At 35.4% G+C, this 18,929-nt stretch overlaps 1 pseudogene; it reads left to right on the top strand.

Moving 5' to 3' along the window:
* Nucleotides 1-2,979: 2,979 nt before the first annotated feature.
* On the top strand, nt 2,980-3,850 carry LOC141491663 (DNA-directed RNA polymerase II subunit RPB3-like; annotated as a pseudogene).
* The last annotated feature ends 15,079 nt before the right edge of the window (nt 3,851-18,929 follow it).

Here is an 18,929-nt window from a genome sequence, read left to right on the forward strand (position 1 = left end):
AAAAAAATCCACCACATTTATCAGGCTGGCCTAGTTTGCCATAGACCATGTAAAGATGTTGAAATGAAAAAAAAATTAAAGAAGAAATTTTCATTTAAAAACTTTGGTACAACTGGAAGAAATAGCAAACCCTTGGAGAGAATGGAAAAATCAGCTTTCCTGAGAAATTGTAAGTCAGGTTGAATAACCATAAAGGCTGATATATTCAGCCTAACCCACAAGCAGCTCTTATCTTATTCATTCTCCCAAGGGTCAGGATGGCAAACTGTCTAGGAGAATGGGTCGAGTCAAGGTTATTTGCTACTGAAAATCAGAAACTTGACTTTTGGTGTGACTCCAGTGGGTGAGCTAAAGATGTGTGGAACATTCTTATCAAATTGTCCCAATGGCAAGCAGTCTGGGGTGTTTTGGTTTGTTTTGCCCCAGGCTGTTCTCCCTCAGAGATTAAAGTGAAATAATGACTAAGAGATACTACTCCCCGTTACAAAATCTTGCTAGAGTCCCAAGACAAGGGGAAAATTTCCTTAAGAAATAAAGCATCTTTAGTGTAAAATGTGTAAGAAACAGTCAGATTTCCTGCAAAATAGGTTATGATTATAAAATAAAGATCCTGAACTATCTTTGACAATCTGATAAAATCAATGGACTCCTCGGAATAGCACTTATAAATGTACCAAATAAAAAATATAGGATTACAAATGAAACCAATTATGTCGAAATTCAGTTTCTAAACTTTTTTTTTAAAGATGTCTTAAACGTCTACTTCTCAATGGAAATTCCTATATAGTTTATAAAGACAAAAATACCATACAAATTCAATCTTACCAATTTAGTTATCTTCCTTCTATTTTCCACTAGAATTCCAAATCTCCTTCTCAGATACCATCTTCTCAACATTCTGTTCATTCCCTAAGTCCATTGTTCTCTTCTCTATCCCCTGCCTTCAATGATAAGAGCAGTGAGTAAAATCCAAATTGTGTTCCTATAATCTTTATTTCCTTGCCCCAAAATTTCATAACCTTTCATGCTTTTCTTTTTGGAGTCTTTTTCTCTCATTCTTTTTTCTGATTCTCCTTGATCCTTATGGAACCAACTCCTGCTTCAACTTTCAATCATCTTTCACAAAAAGTCTTCATAAAGGAAAATCTGGTCCTGTAGAATATTCTCCTTCACCATTTTCTCAACTTCTTCCAAATTTCTCCTTCCCAAACCCAAATCCTTTTTCACAAATCCCAAAACTGCCAAATCACCTATATACTTTTCTTTTCTTTTCTTTGTTTAATGCAAGCCCTTCCCTCTTTTCTCAATATTGACTTCAGTCTCCTATAGAAGTTGAAAGTTTAATTCTGAAGAAATAGATGCTCAATAAATGTTTGATCATCTAGATACTTCTCTCTAACAAACACCCAATTAAGTACTAAAATGCCAAAAAAAAAATCCCACTCTTTACCAAACCTGATGGACTTTTCCTACCTCAGATCCACACCGAATTCCAGACCCATAGCACTTAACAAATGTTGGCTGAATTACTGAATTGAAGGAGGAAAATTAATTTGATTTTAGTTTTTCACAGATGAAAAAGTGATTCAAACATTGATTTCAAGACCAAGTAACATGAATATGAGAGTTGACTTCATCACTTCATTGACTTCAAGAATGGATTTCCCATGGTTTTACTTTTTTGCTTTTCTGCTCTAACCCTCCCCTTACACAATCTCTGGCTTCCTTTAAGACTCACATGAAGGGTCAATGCCTCAAGAGGCCTTTCTAAGGGTCAACCAGGTTACTAATGGTACTTTGCTTTATAAGGATATCTTCCATCTAATTTTATGTACTGATATATATAGATATATATATATATATATATATATATATATATATATATATACTCTTTCAAATTCAAATTTAAGTTCCTTGAATTCAGAAATTATTTTTACATTTTTCTTAGGTTTTTTTGCAAGGCAAATGAGGTTAAGTGGCTTGCCCAAGGCCACACAGCTAGGTAATTATTAAGTGTCTGAGACCAGATTTGAACCCAGGTACTCCTGACTCCAGGGCCAGTGCTTTATCCACTGCACCACCTAGCCGCCCTATTTTTACATTTTTTTAATCCAAAAGTACCTATCTTCAAAATGCTTATTGGTTAATCGTTGAATTTGTAATATGAGTAATAAGAATAGAAATAAAAGCAAAATTCATATATACCTAATATTGGGATTATAGTTTAGTTTCCTCCTATTTTTTATTTTGTTTATTTTTTGGAACCAAATAAATTATAATTTTGATCAAAAGGTGATGGCATCTGATATTACTATTAATTATTTCTGCCAAGTAATGACTGCTGGGTCACTTGGGACATATATGAGAGATATGTATTTTTTTTATTAAGAATATTGAAGCCAGTCAAATCAAGTGCTGGAATGCAAACTATGAAAAATTCATATCAATTATGAGGAACCCTAAATGGGATAGAAAAGCTGCAGAAGGATGTAAGGCATGCTCTGATATATTTCTAATACCTATGTTCTAATAATAATATTCAAAAAGATCTGAATTTATTTTACTTCACTGGATTACAGGATCATAGACTTAAAAAAAACTAAAATGGATTTTAAAGGCCATTGAGTCTGACAATGCTTATTTACGAATGAGGAAACTGGTGCAAAGAAATTAGGTGGCTTACCCATGGTCACCCAGCTAGTAAGTATCTGAGACAGCATTGAACCCAGGTCTTCCTACTCCAAGTCCAAAAGTCTATATACTCTGTCAAGATATGCTATGATGCAATTTCCTAGGTGGCTGTTAATTTGTATTATATTAGATACAAACATCAAGGTAATTTGAATTAGAATTAATGAAGATATAGAAATGTTTCTTTGGAAATGAAGCAATTGAAGTAATTGTGAAAGTAAAAGTGGGAGAGACGGAGCCAAGGGCCGGGCAGGGAGGCCAGGGTCGCCGGGGTCACCCAGGGCCTCCATGCCTTACGCCAACCAGCCCACAGTTTGGATCACCGAGCTCATGGACAAGAACATCAAGTTCATCATCGAGAACATGGATCTGGCAGTGGCCAACTCCATCTGCAGAGTCTTTATCACTGAGGTACCCATCATTGCCATAGACTGGGTCCAAATTGATGCCAAGTCTTCAGTGCTGCATGATGAGTTCATTGCCCACAGGCTTGGATTAATCCCTCTTACAAGTGATGACATTGTAGACAAACTGCAATACTCCAGGGACTGTACACGTGAAGAATTTTGTCCAGAGTGCTCAGTAGAGTTTACATTTGATGTCCGTTGTAATGAAGACCAGACTTGCCATGTCACATCTCGGGATCTCACTTCTAATACCCCCAGTCATTCCAGTGACATCCCACAGTAGAGACAATGACCTCAAAGACTATGTGGAACAGGATGACATCCTCATTGTCAAACTCTGGAAGGGCCAGGAGCTGAGACTATGAGCCTATGCTAAAAAGGGCTTTGGCAAGGAGCATGCCAAATGGAACCCTACAGCTGGAGTTGCCTTTGAGTATGACCCAGATAACACCTTGAGGCATACAGTCTACCCAAAGCCTGAAGAATGGCCAAAGAGTGAATATTCTGAGATTGATGAGGATGAAGCCCAGGCTCCCTATGACCCCAATGGCAAACCAGAGAGGTTTTTGCAAGGCAAACGGGTGTGGCTTGCCCAAGGCCACACAGCTAGGTTCTACTATAATGTGGAGTCTTGTGGTTCTCTTTGCCCTGAAACCATTGTCCTCTCTGCTTTGTCTGGTTTGAAGAAGTTGAGTGACCTCCAGACCCAGCTAACCCATGAGATCCAGAGTGATGTCCTGACTATAAACTAGGAGCAGTGATTTTTATCAGAATTGTGACTCAAGGATAAGGGATGGACTTTGAACCTGAGCTTCTGAGTGTTTCTAGAAAGTAGATTAAAATTTGTTCAAAGTTCTGGCTAGGGAGGCTAGGTGGCGTTCAAATGTGGTCTCAGACACTTAATAATTACCTAGCTGTGTGGCCTTGGCCAAGCCACTTAACTCCACTTGCCTCACAGAAACCTAAACCTCCCCCCCAAGTTCTGGCTAGCACAACTCATCTTCTAACCCTTTTGCCAGTTTGGAATGTAATTAGCCCATGAAGATATCATGGGAAGAAGTGGGAAGCTTTACTCCCCACATCCTGGTCTCCTTAAGTTTGTCTGTTCCTTTAATATGAACAGAAAAGAAAAAAACCTTTTTCCCCTGGGGAATCAGCAAAGATTTTGGAGGATGAGGTGAGAAGATATATCTATTAAGTCCTTATTATAAAAACCTTAAGGCTCTATTGGGCCTTAATACATTATCTCTACAACAGCGGGGTAAACATGGCAGGGAAACTTCTCTTAATGATTGTAGACCCAATCTTCCAGTGAGCTATTTATTCAGTTGCTGGAGTTTGAACCTTTATCGAGTCGTGGTTTCTCCAAGGCTTGCTTTGGCATGTTCCATTAATTTCTTAGCAGATTCCAAGTTATACCCACTGTCTTCCCAATCCTGAATTCCTCTAACTAGGTTGGTCTCCTAGTTGAGAAAAGAAAGAAAGCATCCTTCAATGTCTTTTTTTTTTGCAAAGCAATGGGGTTAAGTGGTTTGCCCAAGGCCACACAGCTAGGTAATTATGAAGTGTCTGAGGCCAGATTTGAACCCAGGTACTCCTGACTCCAAGGCTGGTGCTTTATCCGCTATGCCACTTAACCTCCCCTGATGTCTTTTTGATGAAGGTTGGATTAGCCCTGACCTTATGCTATAGCCTCCAAAGGAAAGTACTTCATCAGAGAGTGATTGGGTGACAAATCAAAAAAGCAAATCAGATAATAAGGGTCCTTTATTGATGAGCAGGTTTTTTAAAAAAAATCGTTTTTGGCAATAAACAGCACATAATTTTCAGTCCTAAAAAAAAAAAGAAAGAAAGTAAAAGTGAAGCAACTGGAGTAATACTGAAATGGAAAATAATGAAGAAGAGCAGGGATAATATCCATCTTCAATGGAGCAAATAAAATCATGGACTTTTTTTTTTTAGTTGTCCAGAGGTATTTGGGTAAAGTTACTTGGCCACGGCCACACAGAAAATTAAAGCAAACACAAGGAGAACCCTTCCCCCCAGCGTCCATCAGTTGACTCATGATCTAATACTTTTGGCAAAGAGTTACTACAAAGGTTTAATTGCCAAATTGGCATAGGGGAGGGTCAAAAAAACCTTGGTTCAAGTCCCACCTCTGACCCAGGTTGGTTGTGTGACCTTGAGCAAATTAAATTCTCAGGACTCTAGGATACTAAGACTATAAAATTCACATGTAAGTGTTTTTCTTGTAGGGATCTTCTGACATCAATGAAATCATACTTTTCCCAAAGAAACAATCAAGTATTTGGAAGTTGATGAAGACATCTTTGACTTGATAAAATAATACAAGAAGAAGCTAATTCTTGTAATGGGGAGGGTCAACTAGGTTTAAAAAAGGAGAGAAGCAGAGAAAAAAGAAGGCTCAGATGCTTCAGCTATTATTTGTCAAAGCCTAGATGAATAACACTGTAAGTTTTTACTAATGAGGCAGCAATTTTACCAACAATGACCAAAAAGATAAAAAAAAAAATCAAAAATGGTTTTCAATGAATAGGAGGAAACAAGTAGTTGTGAATTGATTTAGGCTGAGATGAGGGTGAAAAAATGCCCTTCCGATAACTTAAAACATTGGCCTGGAAGGAGTTTAGGGGATTCAAAGGATAAAGTTAAGACCCTCACTCCTAAGAGTCATTCAAAGTTTGAGCAAAGATTAGCTTCCCTATTACAGAGGATGATGAGCAGAGAACCTAGGACTGAGTCCTAGGGAAGGATTACACACAGTTAACGGGGAGAGGAAAGAGGAACCAGCAAATGAGAGGAACTAAGAAAGCATAATTAGAAAAGAAAAATTTTTTTTGCTGTAAATTTTATTAAATTTAAATTTCCTACACAGCTAACATTGTACTTAAGAGTTCACATTTTTATTTGTACTTCTCTTTTGTGAAGTTCTTTGTATCCTGAAATTTCCATAGGATTGTAGATTTAGAACAAGGGACCTCTGAGGCAATCTAGTCCAACCCCCTTTTTTAAAAGATTAATTAGGGGTGGCTAGGTGGCATAGTGGATAGAGCACCACCGGCCCTGGAGTTAGGAGGACCTGAGTTCAAATCCAGCCTCAGACACTTAATAATTACCTGGCTGTGTGGCCTTGGGCAAGCCACTTAACCCCATTGCCTTGCAAAAAAACAAAAAAAAAAAACCTAAAAAAAAAAAGATGAATTAGTTAGCATTGCTTAGCCGATTTGCTTAAGGACTTAAACAGATTTCAGAGACAAAAGCATGGAATTTTCAAGGAAATGGAAAGAGCTTATTGTTATTTTAAATGGTCCACAAATAAAAAAGATTAAAAACAAAACCAGAATTTTGTGGAGAGTCTCTATTACTTATAGCTGTTATATCTTAACCTTCATCCTGAGGCCATGGCTTCTTAGTTATCAGACTTATTTTATTAATTGAGAGTCTGTTATCAGTAAAGTGATTTCAATGACATCTTCACCAGAATTTCTGCTGCAGAAGGCTTTGCCTGCTTTTCTCCCATCAACTAGTTTGAAATTTCCACTTATTAAAGATAATTTGAAGACCAGCAACCCTATCTGAAGTCTACATTGTTCAAATAGTAAATTCCTAGATATCTTGAAGAATTTGCTTGCTGACAGATTCCTGATGGAACTAATGATATAGATTATTACTATTGGATGGGATGTTAGAAATCATCTGGTTCAGCTCCCTTCATTTTGAAGATGAGGAAACAGACTAAGAGATTAAGACACTTTCTCAGGGTCAGGCAGGTAAAAAAGCAGAAGAGCCAAGATTTGAGGTCAGATCCCCTGAATTAAAATCTAGAATCTGCATGAAAAAGTTGGAGAAACAAACCTGTCATTCTAGTAAGACAGTAGTGTTCTTATACAATACTTTCTCTTTCAATACAATTTTTTCAAAAACACACTAAAATACTTTTATTAGCAATAAGATGATTTCACTAAATTAATATTTTGTTTTCTAATTAGACAATGGCTTTATCAGCCTTGCACAGAATTTGGATTCTTCCGGACCTCAGATCCAAAACATCAGCCAATCTTAGAAATACCTCTGAGATAAAGTATCTGCCACCTAAAATATTGCTACAACTTATAACTGCTGACTATTTGGGATTGAAATGTAGGATTCTATCATCTACTCTAATTGCTATAGAATTATATAATTTAAATAAGATAGTGAAGGCTGAATGCTTTCAGATGGAGGCTTTCCAGTTCAAGGTCATGCAACAAGAAATAAGAAAGGGGTAGCTATCTCAAAAAGAGCTGCCTTCATGACAAGGAACTTTTACAATTCAAAAGACTAAGTTAGAGCAGGTACATAGCCATCTTTGCCTTAACTTTTTTTTTTTTTTTTAGTTTTTGCAAGGCAATGGGGTTAAGTGGCTTGCCCAAGGCCACACAGTTAGGTAATTATTAAGTGTCTGAGGCCGGATTTTAACTCAGTTTTTCCTGACTCTAGGGCCACTTCTCTATCCACTGTGCCACCTAGCTGCTCTCTGCCTCAATTTTTAAAGAGAATTGAATATTAGAAGAATAATTATTCTGTAACCTTCCTAATGATGACACTAGGCAAATAACTGAAATATTATATAGCATTTGATTCTTCCAGAATATTTTAAATGTTTTCACATTTGATCCCTAAAGGGTCCTAAGGGTAGATTCACAAATAGATTCTGTAGTATCAAATCTTAAACTATATTGTTTAGGTGAGAGCATTTTTAAGTTTCTTTTAAATGAAAATATTCATGAATAATAAAACCTATGTAGCTAAGAACAGAAGGAATGCAGAAAATCTGGGGAAAAACTTTCATAGTCAATCTCTAATAAATTGTGATTGGATTGGAATATTGTCATAGTGTAGGAAATGATGAGTTGGTTGATTTAGAAAAACATGGAAAACCTTGGACTTATGAAGAAAGATGCTATCCACCTTCAGAGAAATAGATAATAGGTGGAAATAAGTAGAATATTGTCTTACACATATGTGTATGAGTTTATATGTATATATTTATATATATGTAAATATATCTATATTCATGCTTAAATGTAGCCTTCTTAAGGGGAAGAAAAAATAAAGTAAAAGTACACAGCAGAAAGAAAGCAAAGAAAGGCTGGGCAGCTTTGAAAACAATGTGTAGTGTTTATTATATAGTTTTTCTTGAAATGGAAATTTATTGTTTTATATTGAAATTTTTATGATCTGCTATATACATAGCAATGTTTTTTCTTTTCTCATTTTGTATTTAAATCTAAAATTTTTAAAAATTCACATACACTTACACATAAAACACCAAGAGCCCTGTAAGGTAGATAATTATAGCAATTTATTATAATTATACACACATACACATAGAAATACATGCAAACATATACACTCACAAATGGAAATATCCCATAAATATCCCATGCATATATATATATATATTTATAATATGACAATTTTTGAGAGTAGGAGGAGCTATATCAAATTTCTATGCAGTAAGATGAAAGTACAAGAAATAATTATATTATTAGCATTTTCAAGGCAGAAGGAACCTTAGAAACCCCTAATTTTACATAAGGAAACTGATACCCAGAGAAGACCGATTTGCCCTTGTTGACCCAGCCATAGATGATGAGTACCATTGGTTTTACCTAGGTACACCTAGTAATGATAGAATCTGAGAATGCAATATAAATGTGATAGATGTTTGTTAACCAAATGAGATTTCCTCATATCTAAAATGCACAACATCATATCACTGCATATTTAAAACCAATTAATTTCTTCATAATTTTTTCACAGCCATGTACATGTTGAATTGATTGTTGTACATTATAAATTATACATTTTATTGCTAGCACTCTTGGCTTCTCAAATATCTCGGATCGGATATCTGATCCTGAGGGATGAGGTAAAATTTTAGTTCTATTTTAGATAATTTAAAGAATGAAACAGAAACGGGATCAATGGCTTTGAATAAATGTTAGTGTTAGAATTGATATTGTTGAGAAAAGGAACAAAGAATTGAAACAGAGGAATAAGGGTCTCTTTCCTGGAAAGTAGATTGTACTGATTTCCTCAATATAATTTACAGTTTTAGAAACTTATTTACTTGATTAAGAAAACCTTTTAGTTCTCTTTGTTCTAGAGTTTTAGTGATGTTACTTGTCCAACAGTCAGAGAAGCTACAGAGGAAGCATTTGTTGACAAGGGAAAGAGTATGCTTTAGCAAAGAGAAGCAGCATATTCAATTCATTAACCATGAGAGGCTGATTCCAATGGTCAAAGTAACTCAGTCTGTGATAAGAGGCAGATAACTTTATTTTTGGTTCAAAGCCATTGTAATAAAAATAGCTACAAAAAGGTAATGTCATAATACTGCCCTTTCTGAAGAGCTGAGAGCCATTCAGCCCTTTTAAAGACGCTGCATTTTAGGGAGGAATCATTAAAAATAGTCACTCTGCATACCCTCTTCTTTTATTCCCTGCCTTTCTCTCTTTGCAGCTATTTTATTAATCAATATGAACAAGTATTTGGCTTGACATTCAACCTTGATTCACTGCTTGAATCTGTTAAGAAAACCAACAAAAATACTCAGAATTGGAAGAAGAGTCCTATTCCCCAATGGCGATCTGGATCCTTGGCATGCATTAAACATCAATTCTAGAATTAGAAAAAGGTTAGTAGAGATGTTCATTGAAAGTACATACTTTTAGGGGTGGCTAGGTGTCACAGTGGTTAGAGCACCGGCCCTGGAGTCAGGAGTACCTGAGTTCAAATTCAGCCTCAGACATTTAATAATTAGCTAGCTGTGTGGCCTTGGGCAAGTCACTTAACCCCATTGCCTTGCAAAAAAAAACCTAAAAAAATAAGAAAGCAGGTACTTTTAGAGGATCCAGGACCATAATGAAAATCAAAATGGGGTCTTAGAATAGGAGTTTTTAAACTCTTGGATTCTCTGGTGAAGCCTATTGGCTTTTCTAAATAATGTTTTTAAATTCATAAAATAAAGTCAATTAGATCAAAATATACATATGCACATATGTGTGTATAATAAATAGGCACATATACATATTTTAATGAGTTCACAAACCACCCAGTTTAAAAATCTCTATATTAGAATCAGTATAACATAAAGGGGTAGAACACTGCACTTGGGAGTCAGAAAGAACTGGGTTCACACCTCACCTCACATCTCAACTAAATGATCTGAGTTCCAGTTCACTCATCTGCAAAATGGGAATAATAATGATACCTATTTCAAAAGTTTGTTGTGAAGACCAAATGGTATAATGTGTGTTAAGCACTTGATAAAAAGTACAATATAAATTCTTGCTGTTTAGAAAAGAGATATGTGAGCAAGCAATAATATTTGATTGATCTGATTCTATGCTCCTCAGAAAATAATGGATCATCAGATTTTCATCTAAAATAAAACAATGGAGATGATAAATAGCACCATAAAATGGAGAGAACAGTTAGAATCAATCAGTGGTTTTCCTTTAAGCATTTAATATGGCTGCCAGTAATCAAATGAGAGGAAGTAGATTGATTTTGATATGAATACTGGTATTCAAACTAAAAGTAGCTATTTCAAGCAGGCTTAAATGTTGAGAAATAAAAGTGTCCATTATTCACCCTGTACCCTCTCAGTTTTTAGAGTAATGAATTTGTATTGGGATCTATGATCTTTATGATCTACTGCTCCCAAAAGAATTTTCCTGGATGGGGATTTAATAAAGTGAGTTTTAAGCTGGATGTGATCTATTTTTATCCTTGTTAAATTTTCCTGTGTTCTCTTTACAAAAATTAAAATCTGCTGCTTATTACGTTAATGTGATATTTCTCAAAGCTATCACCATGGTTTGTGAACTCAGAGTGCATTGAATTCATGTGACTTGGTTGATGAAAATTCAGACTTATAACAATGCAATTCTGGTGTTTTTTAATTCTGATTTATTAAATAATAGAAAAAAATTCCAAGGAGACAGGCTTTTAACAATGTCATTAAAAATACTGCCTGTTGAGCATGGAGAGATTCAAATGCTAACTACTGTTGATTCCTCAAAGACGTTTGTCTTAAATTTCTTCATCTGTAAAATAACCAGGATTAGGAAATGGCAAATCACACCAATCTCTTTATCAAGAAAACTCCAAATCATAGGGTCAATTCAGAAGGCTTACATAAGAAGACTGACTCTACTTTTTTATATATTCTAGTGTGTTGGGGTTGGTGGTTTTTTGGCTTGTTTCTCCCTTTCAGAGTATCATTTATTTACAAAGTACTAACAGGAAGGTATAAAAGAGTTAAGAGGCCAATGGCTCCAGTTCTCAAGGATCTTACAATATTTCTGGAGGAGACCACAGTTTACTTGTTTATTCATGTTTCTGTTAGGTTAACTGCATGAACCTGTTTGAACCACACAAATAGACCCAAGTTAACAGATGATTTGTTTACACCTGGAATGAGATAAACTGCAATGTTTCATAGGTATTTATTGTAAGCATTTTAACAGAAAAATAATTCATGCATTTTGTGAACTGTTGAATATAAAAGTAAATAGTTTTAAAGTTTAATTAATTTTAAATGCCTACTTTTTTATTGGGCATAAATTCAGATTACATGTAGTATATTAAGGACAAATTTAAACTCGTTTTTAAGAAAGGCATTATCATTTATTTTGAGTTTTTCTTGGTAAAGATACTGGTGCCATTTCTTTATCCAGCTTATTTTACAGATGAAGAAACAGGGTTAAATGACTCGCCCAGGGTCACCCAACTAGCAGGTGTCTGTTGAACTCATGAAGATGAATTTCACTAACTCTTGGCCTGGTACTCTATTCACTGTGCCATCCAACTGCCCTCTGCCAAGTTAGTGATTGACAATTCAAGGTCACTAGATCCATAGATGGTACAATTGATCAGCTTCTCCCATTATGGTATAGATACCATTCCAAAAATCTCTTATCACAGCAACATCTAATAAGCTGCCATCATGATATAATCAATATGCAACTGCTTTTAAAATAAACCATTGAAAGATGCACATTTAGAATAATTCTATTCCTTGAACTAAGTGGATAGTGGATCAGCAGTAGAAGAAAATTCTGGGAAAATTCTAAGCTCTGATTGAACCCTAGGGTTACCTAGTTGTTGGCATAAGCTAACTATCATGGTTTTTAGCCAAGTGGTTTTAAACTTTAAAAACTTTATTACTGACTTCGAGTTTTGAAGATACAAGTGCCACAAATCAGATTTTTTAATAAAGAACTTTTTTTCTTCTGCTTTTCTTAATGGAAATCAAATCACCATATTACTAGAAATGAATCCCAAAATCGATTCATGAGGGAAAGGAATTCAGAGTCCAAGTTAGCAATATTTTTTTTTCCTTTCTGACTTCAGGGACTTCAGGGACATGTGACTTCAGGGACAAGAGAATGTGACTTCAGGGACAAGAATATATAAAAATTCATCTTTTTTATTCTTTATAATATTGTTCTGACTATTATTGTCAAATCTAGGAACTTCCCCAAGAAGAGCAGGGACAAGAATATACAGGGATTCATTTCTTTGTCCTTTATAGTACTCTTCTGAATATTATTATCAAATCTAGAAGCTTCCCCAGGAAGGGCTGGATTAGCAATTTGAACTTCCTTATTGGTCTCAGAGACATAGAAACTTCAACCATTTCTCAATATAAAATACAGGTCCATCAACTTCTCTTTGGGAATTCATTAAATTAATATAGCATGAGATTGATTGGAGAAGGGAACTCAAAGAAGAAGAAATAGTGTTTACATTAATGTGTTTCATATTCTCAAGTCAGGTGTTTTTAATATTTAAAGAATAAATAAGGTTTTGGTGAAATCTCAAGTAATAAAGGATTTTCTACTCCTGCTGATCTCCCTAAATGTTCTTGGACTTCCTGACCACATTCTTTCTTTTAGTGTCTATTTATGAATCAATAATATCAAGAATAAAGTTTTATAGTTATAAGATAATGTTTTTAGGACCTAAAATGAATTCTTTCTATACTAGGAAAATCTTTTGTCTTTTTTAAAAGTAATAATATATTATAAATGGTCAAAGGATATAAACAGTTTTTGGATGAAAAAAAGAAAGCTATGTATAGTCATATGAAAAAAATACTTTAAATCATTTTAAATTTGAGAATTGTAAAGTAAAATTACCTCACACCTATCAGAGTAGATAATAAGACCAAAAAAAAGGAAAATGTTGGATGTTGGAAGGAATGTGGGAAAACTGGGACACTGATGAACTCTTGGTGGAGTTTTAAACCGATCCTTTCTGGAGAGCAATTTGGAAATATACCCCAAAGAGCTATAAATCTGTGCCTACCCTTTGATCTAGCAATACCACTGCTAGAACTATATCCCAAAGGCAACCAAAAAAAGAAAGGAAACACAACCCATTGGTTCAAAAATATTTATATTTTTGATGGTGATTAAGAATTGGAAATCAAAGGAAGGTCCATCAGTTAGGGAATAGCTAAACAAGCTGTGATATATAGTTGTAATGACATATTATTATGCTATAAGAAATGAAGAGCAGGATGATTTCAGAAAAACCTGGAAAGACATACATGATTTGATGCAGAGTAAAGTGAAGAGAACCAGGAGAATATTGTACACAGTAAGCGCAATACTGTTCAAAGAAGAACTGTAAATGACTTATTAGTTATTCCCAGTAATACAATGATCCAAGACAATCCCAAAGGACTAATCATCAATCATAATATCTGCCTCCAGATAAAGAACTAATTTTGTTGAATGTAGATCGAAACTTACTATTTTTCACTATCTTTTTTCTTTTGAATTTCTTTTACAAAATGACTAATATGCAAATATTTTGCATCACTGTACATATATGACTATCTGTTTAAATCTTTATTGATTCAGGGAGGGGAGAAGAAAGGGAGGGAGGAAGAGATAGAATTTAAAACTTTAAATGCTTTTAAAATGGGAGGGGGGGTAAATAACAGCATCAAAATACTGCGAAGTTCATTATAATTACTCTCTTCCATTTAGAATTAGGAAGAAGGGATGCCCAAATAGTAGGAAAGGAAAATTTTCATTGGAGTCTTTTGAAGGTTAAACCAGAAGTGTTACAGCTTTCTGATTTTACAGATGTGGACACTGAAGCCTACAGAGATTAATGACCTACCCATAGTCATAAGGAGGAGATCCAGAATTAGAAATTCCACTACTAAATTCAGCATTCTTTCCCTTAGGCCATAGTGAATCTCATAAATAAGAGCTAGAAGGATTTTAAATACTGTTCAGAGACTTCAGACAAAATAAAAGTCATACTTTTCAAAGTTAAATGTAGCCCCTCAATAGAAAAAATTAAGAAGCAGGTTATTTAAAGCTCTCCTGTTTTCCCTTTTAGCATCTCTCTTCTCCCTTCTTGGAACCCTTCTTTCTCTACACCTTTGCCACTCCTACAAGAACTTGTTTCCAGATAATCCATAGACAAGATGTCAGCCAATAAAATCTAATTCCTTATCCCTTTCAAGGTATTTGCACATTTAAAAAAGTCCTAAAAGGTCCCCAAGACCCAGAGAATTTTAGGAGTCTTAATAGAAGTTTTTCTGGTGCCATCAAGTCATGTCAATGAATCAACAACATTCACTCTTGAAGCACCTAATAGGTGTTGGCCACCCTTGAATCTAGATGGATGGAACAAGGGATGACATATTTGTCTGAGGCAGAATTTGAACTCAGTTCTTCCTTACTCTAGGCCAAGTACTTTGTGTGCTATGGTGCCAACTGGTCCAGGTAGCTAAAAATAATGTTCACTAAAGCTCTGGGGAGTAGCAGTTAACTGCTTTTCCCTTCCCATGCCAACCCCCCCTAGCCCCAATCACACACTTTAGTTTCCATTGATTTGCAAAATTAGCTCATTGCTTTAGATGAAACACTAAATGACAGTAATACTGTGATATTTTTATCTTTCAGATAGTTCCCACTGTGAAGCATTACTTGCAAATACAATCAATGATCCACTTTCAAAGTCACTGGCCATCTTATCCTCAGCTTTCTGCTCTGGTGGCTACTATATGATGAAAGTGACAGATGGATTGATGGAATCCAAAGACTGGTCTCTGATTTCATGGCCAACAGGTAAAGATGAAGGGCAGAGGCAAAAGCATGGCCAAGAGAATCTGATTCCTACCTTAGATCTTAAAAACTATAAAATTATTTGTGTAAATGAGATTTTCCCCCTGCTCCTTCTCTTCCCCATCTACTAAAGGTTGTATTAAATTATTCTCATTTTCTCTAATTAAACTATTCTGAAAGATTTAGTGGTCTTTTAAGATCCAGGTGCCACATGTTTCTGTTGTAAGGTATTGACTCCTTACTCCCTGCCCCTGACCTTGGTCTGGTTTATACAATCTTTGGAGTCACATAAATTCCAGACTTCTCTAAAGGAAATCAGAACCAGCTTACATACTTCCCCCTTCATCCTCCATCCTCCACAAACTCTCCCCTTTCCTTTTTTGTTCTTTGGGACTCAAAGAATAAACTTTTGGCCCTTTCCATTGTATACTAAAAGGCCTCCAAAACAGCCCTGGGTCCTGGGTTGACTGAAGTCTGGGAGATGCTTTGGCACCACAAAATGTTGCAGCAAGTTCAAATGTAGCATTTAGATAGAAATTTTAGTGCAACCCCAAAATGGTTTCTTAGTATAACATGAACACTATAAGAGGCAGCAGTTTTCAGAACCTCAGATTTCATAGCTATTCTACACTTCTTTTTTAAAGTTCTATTGTTCTAACCACATTCATTTGACTTGCAGGATTGGGTGACAGTCATTTAAAATGCAATCATGTTAAACACTAGGTCCAATCAATTCAATCCACCTATAATCATTTATTAATCTGCTTTACATCACACATTGTGCTATGCCCTGAGGATGAAACAAAATGAAACAATCCCTACTCATTAAGCTCTTGGGTTGCTTTTGGAGCATTCTAATTAAGGATATGAATTTTACTCAGGTACTTTTTTATATGTATATAATAACTACTCAGAGATTTTCAAATTATCAGCTGGACCTATAATAGCTGTAACAGTATTGCAATCATAATAATTTCCTAAAGGAGGGGATGTTGATCCCTGGGGGTTGCAAGCACTAGTTGCCATCATGTTTCTGGATATGGATGACTGCCATGGAAGAGACTGGAGTCCCTAGCAAGCAGAGAGGTTGGACCTGGCTGTCATTGGCATCTCAGATATCCTCTAACATCCCCAATCTTTGCATTTCCTTCCGATGCTGCACTTTTGGAGAATGTAATCTGCAAATGTCTAGAGCAAACCACTGTGAACACTTAAATGAGGATATTAGTTGCCTTTGAAGTTCTGTGATTTTTTTTTAACTTAGAACATTTCCTATTCCAAATTGTATCAGTGCATATATAGGAGCAGAGGGTTTCTATGCAGGTGTTTCAGGAAGCAACCTTCACACCTGCTGGAGGAACCAGTGTACTGCAGACTAGGCCCAGGTTATTCTTGTTTGCAGAAACTCTTCAATTTTCCCTTCCATATTTTTCATCACAAAATTATATTTAAGTACTTGTCTATGACTAAGGTTTAGGGACTTTTGAGTTCCTACCTTCCAAATTGCAAATTAATTTTCTAAAGGCCATACCTATGATTGGTTTTCCACTTGAACATGTTATGTTTTCTTCCACAAACTTCTGTGGATTAAAGTATGTTTGATAAACTATGTCTAAAATTAAATTTAAAAATCATTAAATGGTGCTTTATTTAATTTTTGTGATTTCCTTTGCATGGAGACACAGCCCTGAAGCATTTCCTCTGAGATTCCATTCCATGCCACCTTATAAGATGTCCTTTGATACAGGCTGGCCCAGTAGAGGAGTTGACATTTCAGCATTGTAGGATTTTTCAAACCAGGGAACACATTTGGCACATGTTATCTTACAATGTGTGTTTACATGGCTTGTCAGACTCTCCCTGGTCCTCTTCCATCTTGGCTGGGGCATTGGTCTTGGCTTTGAGCCCAGTATAACTAGGTCTGAGCTAAAAATACACAAGTGACAGCTGGAATATGGCGGCTCTCTTCATCCACAGAGGCCAAGTCAAGGCATAAGGGAAGTCCTGGTATCAGCACTTCTGGGCTTTTTACATTTTTTTTAAATGTGGGACAAACAAACCCAGTATGTAGATACCTGGGAAACAATGGACTGACCAAAATCAACTTCCTCCATCCATGGACCACTCTCCTTCTACTTTACCTTAGCTTTCTGTAGCCAGGATTATGGAACCAGTTAGGCACTTTAAGCTCTTGGATGAAAAAGTGGATAGTAAATAAATAGTATATGAGAGAAAAATGGCTTTTTTTGTTAAAGCATATTCAAAATTAGATGTAAAATTTTATAGCTTAGGATATTTTAAATCTCTGGAAAAAATCATCAAATTGGGAAATCCTTCATGTCATGCTAATCCCATATAATAATAATGTCTCCAAGGATCAATTTTTGTTGTTTTCAAGTTAAACATTTTTATTTTGAAGCTTAATATGTGTTGTTTATATTGCCAAAGTGTTATACCCTTTAAATATCAAGAACTTATTTTATTCTCTAGGGAGATTTTTTTCTTATTATGCCATTTTTTTTCCTGAAATGGTCCCTCTCTGATTTCATAACTGGTATCAATGGCAAAAATAAGATTTGCTCTGTGTACATTCCAACTATGGAACATCCATGTCCCCTGTACTAAAGGGTGGCTATATTGTGCTTCCAGTCTATTCCAGGACATTTGGAAGCATGTTGGGGACTCCAGCAAACAGCTTTAGCATTAAACTTTTATTGTGCAGAGAATTCTGCTACATGATATTAGTTGACAGCAGGATCCATATACAAATAAACATATTATCAATTGATAAGGTGAAAGAGAGGTAGAAGCCAAGCCATAAAAATCTGACAAAATATGGATATTTCCTCCTTCGGGGTTTGAAGGGGGAGGTAGAGCAGAAGGAGGGAGGGACAAAAAAATTAGAGGTGGAGAAAGATGCCAGGGAAATGTCTAAGGAAAAGATGGCATTTGAATTGGATCTTAAAGTATAAGTAAAATTTCAACAGATGGAGAATGACCTGAGGGGACCTGGAGGGGAATAAACAAGGCCTTGGTCTGGTAAAGCCATTAAGAGATGGTCTTTTCTATTAACCTAATTTCATAAGTTTTCCATACAATTGATGAATCTAAAATGTCATTACCAACTGAGACTCTAAACTTAATAGGTGAGGCATAATTAAAGAACATCCTATTTTTTCAGGACATGTAATCAAGTTTCATAGTAATTTACATTGATAGATTTTTTCCCCCTTCTTTTCTTCCTTCTCATTTGATCTCCAAATTGCAAGATGTTCTTTTGCTTCTGTTCACATGAATCCAACATCAGGAAAAATTTCAGCTTCATTATTTTCTTCAAAAGGAGAAACTTCTCATTTTTACTTTACTAAAACTGTTTGACTCATTCAAGTCAGTATTTCAATTAGATTTTAAACAAAAGTTTTTAAATAAAAGATATGCAAATATCTCCTTATCCTCTAGCCCCAAAAGCATACCTAATTTAGGTTTCACAGAGCAGATATCAAGCATCTAAAAATATGGGTATATATTTAGAAAAATTTTACCCTGAAAGTCATCATAAGGAAAAAATTAAGTTGCTAAAAACATATTTTCTGAACTTTTTCAATGGTTGTCTCCTTAATTTGATCCAAGAAGAAAAAGTAGCAGATAGTATCTTGATGACAATGCA

Source organism: Macrotis lagotis, chromosome 6 (genome assembly GCF_037893015.1).
Source record: "Macrotis lagotis isolate mMagLag1 chromosome 6, bilby.v1.9.chrom.fasta, whole genome shotgun sequence".
Classification (NCBI taxonomy): Eukaryota; Metazoa; Chordata; class Mammalia; order Peramelemorphia; family Peramelidae; genus Macrotis; species Macrotis lagotis.